We start from the raw sequence: 6,000 nt of genomic DNA, 5'->3' as shown, positions 1-6,000 counted from the left end.
GAGATGGAATGACAAACCACTCCATTATCTTTGCTAAGAAAACGTCCAAAGGGGTCATGAGGAGTTGAACACTACTCAAATGACTGAACAATATTAATAGATTTATACAGAACTTACATATATCATTTCATTTTATCCTCATAACTTGTATAAATACATACAATTATTATTCCCCGTTACAGATAACGAAGGCTGAGAAGTTAAGTGACTTGTTTGTCCAGCTACCAAGACCAGAAGGTAGGTTTGTTTTCTTGGACTTCAAATCTATTCAGTGTTCTATCACTGAATCTATCTGAACTCTACTGCTCTTTCAGAATCACATATCCCTCCCATAAGAATTAACACATTATATCACTGTGATGGTCCCACTTACCTTTCCATTCAGCCTTTGATGTCTTAGCAAACAAACTTTCACTTAGTGCCATCACTAATTTCAAAAGGAGAAATCAATTTTTTTTATTTTCCTAAATAACCTCTAGTAAGTCTCCTAATATATAACCTTCTAGAAGTGAATCAATGTCTTGTAGTTATATAAGTCCTTTTACTGTAGAACAGTTTTTTTTTTTTTATGATTAACCTTTCTCTCTTGAATTTCAAGAAAATTGTAGAGGTAGTGTGGTACAACAGAAAGAAACAGTTTAGCTCAGAATCCTGCCTTTGAGCTTCCTACTTTAACCTATGGCACAGTTTCTTTCTCTATGAGACTGAACTGGAAGGCCTTTTCAGCTCTAAATCTATGGCCCTTGGAGTTCTCTTTTTAATATATAAAAATTTAGTACATGGACCTATTTATTCTTTGTAATTCTACATTTTATAGACTTTAAGCCTCTCCCTTTTCTCAGTCTTCATCTTTCCAGATGAAAATAATTCCTTCTAGAGCAAACTGTATCTTTTTGTCACTTTACCTTTGGGGGATATTTTCCAGTTCACATTTCAAGAAACAGAGCAACCAAAACAGCATACAGTTGTCTATATGCTTTCATTTTTGTGTTGCTAAGCTATGATGGAATACAATAACAAAGCAGGCTACATAAGTACCAAGACATTGGCTCAAAGCCCCAATTCAGACACATATTAAAGTGTGCCCACAGGTAAGTCATCTCCATCTAAGACTCGTTTCCTAACCTCTAAAAGTGTCACAAAAAGTCCTTTGTAAACCTTAAAGGACTATACATGTAAATTATTGTTATGGGATGCAAAGTGCCTATCAGTGGTAACAACTTTAAAAAACAAAGTCCTGCCTGGTTTGGTGGTTATTAAATATTCTGTTTGGGGCAAAACATTATAGGCTTAGAGCTAGAGCTCAGGCAGAACCTAAGAGACTATCCAATCTAACACCCTCATTTTACAAATGAGAAGACCAAGAACCAAGTAGGTTGCATGGTCACTTAGGTAGGAAGCAAATAAGATCTGAAAACAAATCCTGACTCCAAAGTCAAAGCTCTTTTCACTATATTTTGGTCACACTAAATGCCATGGAAGAAGATAAGCAGTTATTGCTTTATAAGCTCAAAGAATAAATCAGTCAAGTGAGATAACTATTGTTAAAAATGATAATTCTTAGCTATTCGAGTTCATCAGTTCACTAGCACCTTGTCAATTATATTTTATTTGGCCTATATTAGTCTAATAGACTTCACAGTAAATAGATCTGCTCTGTGAACAGAATATTGCCTAAGACCCCACATGTTGTTATCTGACAATATAAACACTTTAAAATTAGTCTCAAATTTTCTAATTTTTTTGGTCCAAACTTATCTATGCTCAAACTATAACTTCTAAGGGAGAAGGTACCATCTATCAAAAATCAACTGTTCTGCAACTTAGCCTTTGAGAACGGCCTGGAGGCACCGTATACAGTTAATACGTTTAAGAGGTGGGACTCAAAAAATGATCTCCATGATTCTTAAGTAATTCTCTATCCACATACATGGTAATGCCTATCTCAAAAATTAGCTCCCAAAATGTCTCACTCACACTTTTGTCACTTCCTACCTATTGTTCTGCCATACCTAACGTTAGCCACAAAAGGTAAACAGGAACAAATGTCCTAGGTTCCCACCAAAAAAAGGTCCTAGAAAGATGCTTTCTTGATTCTGGTTATCATTAAATTTAAAAAAAATAAAGAAAACCAGCACTTGGCCATACGTTGTAAGTGCTTACTGAGCATAGCAGCAGATGCTTAACTGGAACAGAGTTGAGCCTCCAGATGCAACTCTTCTGATATCCAGGGGAGCACTTTGAGCAAGTGTTCCCCCAATTTATTTGATCCACTGCTCCCAACCTGGAATTACACATAGGTAGGGTGGGAGAAAGACAGAATCAGGCTAGTCCCAAGTTTTTTTTTTTAAATTTAAAATATTTTTTAAAACTAAAATAAAGGATTTATTGGAATTGTGACTTGTTTAAATAAGCACCTGCTTGCTTTCATTTGTAAAGGTATCCTGTAGTATTCATTGCCCATAAATGTTCACTTAGCCACTTAGGAAAAAGGATGCTAAAGCTTTTTTTTTTCCTTACAAAATATTAGACACACAAGGTTAACAAGCTTATTAGTTGTTTCTCAAAAGTGTACTACAGATACTGAGACTAGCTTTGATTCATTTAGGATTGTTTTTTTTTTCTTTACCTGTATAAAAATACTTTTCCTTGAAAACTTAAAACATACACAGTTTTGAGCATGTATCCCAGTTCCGTCTTTTAAAATTGAGTAATACATATAATTCAGTGTAACTAAGACACAAGTACAAGGTTTTCTTGAACAGTGTTAACTTTCCATATCCATTTTATTCAACCTTGTTCACTAGTTTCCAGATGGAAAACACTTTAGTAAATTTTCCCCTAATTTTCCCACATTTTTTGGTGCAAATCTTTCTTGTAAGAAAAGAAAAAATAAGTCTTTATCCATATGAGGTGTTAGCTTCACATACAGGAAAAATGTAGGTTAAGTGTTACATTAAAATCCTTACTTGATTTTACTTAAGCAGCTGTCATGAGAAGGAAGAAGTTAGGGTGTATCTGAGCACTTACTGTTTTCTTTCTGTTTAGATCAAAAGGACAAATTAGTTGCTTTGATAGTTCACCATTTTATTTATTCCAAATGTCCTATGCCATAAGGAAGAATTTAAAAAAATTTTTTTTTCGATTCTTCCTACTGATCCCTAAAAAGTAACACAAAACCCAAAAGTAAATAGCTTAAAAACAAGACATTTTGATCACTATTAATAAAATAACACAAAATTACCTCATCACTATGTATAAATATTTCAGGGAAAACACCAGGGGTTTAAAAAAAAAAAAACTACTGACCCTAAAGTGAACCAAACTACTGACCAAACACAGGGTTTGGCACACTTTTGCAAAACATACAAAAAACTCCAGAGGAGATGATGTACATTGTCCCTTTTTTTGGAAGCACCAAAAAGGTGGCTGAAAGACTACTGTCATAATTCCAAAAATTGAAAAAGAAAGCTAGCTATACAGGACTGAAACGAAAATATGAAATGCTTAAGTTTCACTTTAAAAAGATGGTTTCTTGAAATCTTGTAAGGTTCTAAGGCTCAGTTTAAAAAGACTACTTATAATGTGTACAACTTGAACATGAACCTAAAATTTTTTATTTAAATCAAGAGTCTATTGTAGAGTAGTAGAAACTGCTTCAAGTATCATTTGTGAATGATTGAAAAGAGGAAAGCACAGATATGTAGAAAACATGCAATACTATAGGAAATTTGGTTAATTTTTAAAAATGTTTAAACAGATTAAAACCTGTTTATTCACATTGATGCATTTTAATCATAGAATTTAATTTCTCTATCTTGTGCTTATATTGTTTATGCTTTGTGATAAGTTTTTAAGAGGAAGACCTGAGGATTAACAGATATAGCTGTAAACTACATAAATGTAAGTAGTTCATTTTTATCCAGAAGAAAATAATTTGTAGTTATTTTTTGTTTTGAGTCAACATGCAAAACTGATAAAACAAAGAACGAATTGATTTTATAGAAACTGAAGTCTCAAATTCAGGAATTCTTAAACTGTATTATGCATCATGTTAGCAACATCTTCAAACAGTGGATAATATTAGACAAAAGTTAATACTTCTGCTTAGTTCTCTTTTTAGATACTTTTAAACTCTAGACAAAAAAAAAAGGATTAAAAAGAGAAAGTTCCAGGTAAAAGAGGAAAGTTGCTATAGGTAGAACCACAAAGTGCAAAGGAGAAAACTACTTGTTGAGGACAACTTCTCAGAGATGTATTTCCCTGACTGTAACAACTACCAAGCAGGTGTCCCTTATAATTCCTTTTCAAAAGGGTTACTCATCTGCTTGGGGTTAAATCAGTGGGAAAACTGGATTTGATGTGAAGAAACTAACAATTCAATTTTCTTCAGACAGATTCATTCTTTAAAGCAAGAAATATGTGCAAAACTTTAAGTATTATGGCAGAAGGAAGAAAAATTTATTTAAGCAATTTTTAAACGCCTTTTTAAAAAACCTACATGTCATGCTTTGTAAACTCTTGAAACTAAATTGGTTGATCTAGGGTGTTGTATGGGGGAATTTTTCCCTCAAGGATAGAGATGGATGAGGGGAACAAAACAACAAAATTGCATTTTATTGGATGAAGTCCTTCAAACCTTGTAGTATGATAAAGCTCTAATATTTTTAAAAGTGTTTTAATAAAGCACACACTACAAATTGTTATTTAAAGTAAAATTCTAATACTTTGTTACACAGAATCCAACTAAAGGTCATTAATGATTGCAAAATCCTAGGGCCAAATTCTTTTTGAGAAGAAATAAAATGAGTTAATTAAGGGACTTTCACCTTTTTTAATGTATTATACTTTATGGCACTACTTTTACTTTCTGCAAAGTGCTTGCAAGATGCGAACTTAGTTCCTTCAGCAATTCTACACTTGCTTTTCCTTGTTACATTAAATGTCTATCAACATTATTTTGAAAAAAGCAACTCTTTGCCCCTATCTTCTTTCTTGAGTCTATCAGACTTAAGATTCTTAGTTTATCATCTTCTAACATACCATTCTCTACAAAGCTACCATATAAGTTCTAGTTTATTATAGTAGCATATGTCTGATTTGGGCTATTACTTACCTGCAAGATTTCCACATTCCTTTTCCCCTTAATGGTTTGAACTTTGGGAATGAATAAATGCTTCTTCCAAAGTCCTCAAGTATTTATTACAAAAAGAAAATTAACATTTGGCATTGTTTATTGAAAAGGAAAACATAGTTTTGAATGGCAGTTCAGATCCTATTTTTACCTTCAATTTTATATTACTGTTATTTTTAATCAGCCTAAGGCTACAGGTACATACTGCATACTCTGCAGAAATGCAAACTGAAGGCCTGACATTCTTAAAATAAAGCAATTTGTCTCTTTGTCCCATGGAATTTTAGGGTTGAAAGTGACTTTAGTCATACCCCATCATTCTACAGAAGAGGAAATCGAAGTCCATGTATGTTACAAATCACACTCCTTCATTTGATATCTAACAATCCCTGCATCTTTTCTTTAAGCATAATGCTGGCTCCTTTTGACTTGCTCTTCAACTTTATATTGCTTGGATAAATTAACTTAAATCAACATAGCACAGATATAAATATAATAAACCCATGTCTTAATTCCTTTACAAGATTAATTCTCACTAATACAGATGCACTGCTTCAGCTGTAAACTCTTTGCAAAGGAAATGATCAAATAAGGAAAAATAGCCCTTTTTTTTAAAAAGGACTAGTTTTCCCTACTACCATCCAAAAGAGTTCTTAAATTGTCAGTAAGATATTGCTTAGTTACATATCTAATCATCAATGTCTTCAAAGTAACTTCCAATTTTATCTTCTTCCTGGCTTGAGCCATATTGGATAATTAAAAGATCCAATTATAGTAAAAAGGAATTACGTCACATTTCTTATTTCGGATCAGCCTTAATTAATGGAATCTTTGTATTAGTATGGCTTAATTATTAATACGGCTAT

This window comes from Petaurus breviceps, unplaced genomic scaffold (genome assembly GCF_028583685.1).
Source record: "Petaurus breviceps papuanus isolate PSGF00001 unplaced genomic scaffold, PetGlider_PUasm1.0 221, whole genome shotgun sequence".
NCBI classification, from domain to species: Eukaryota; Metazoa; Chordata; class Mammalia; order Diprotodontia; family Petauridae; genus Petaurus; species Petaurus breviceps.
Note: the sequence above shows the minus strand (reverse complement) of the source record.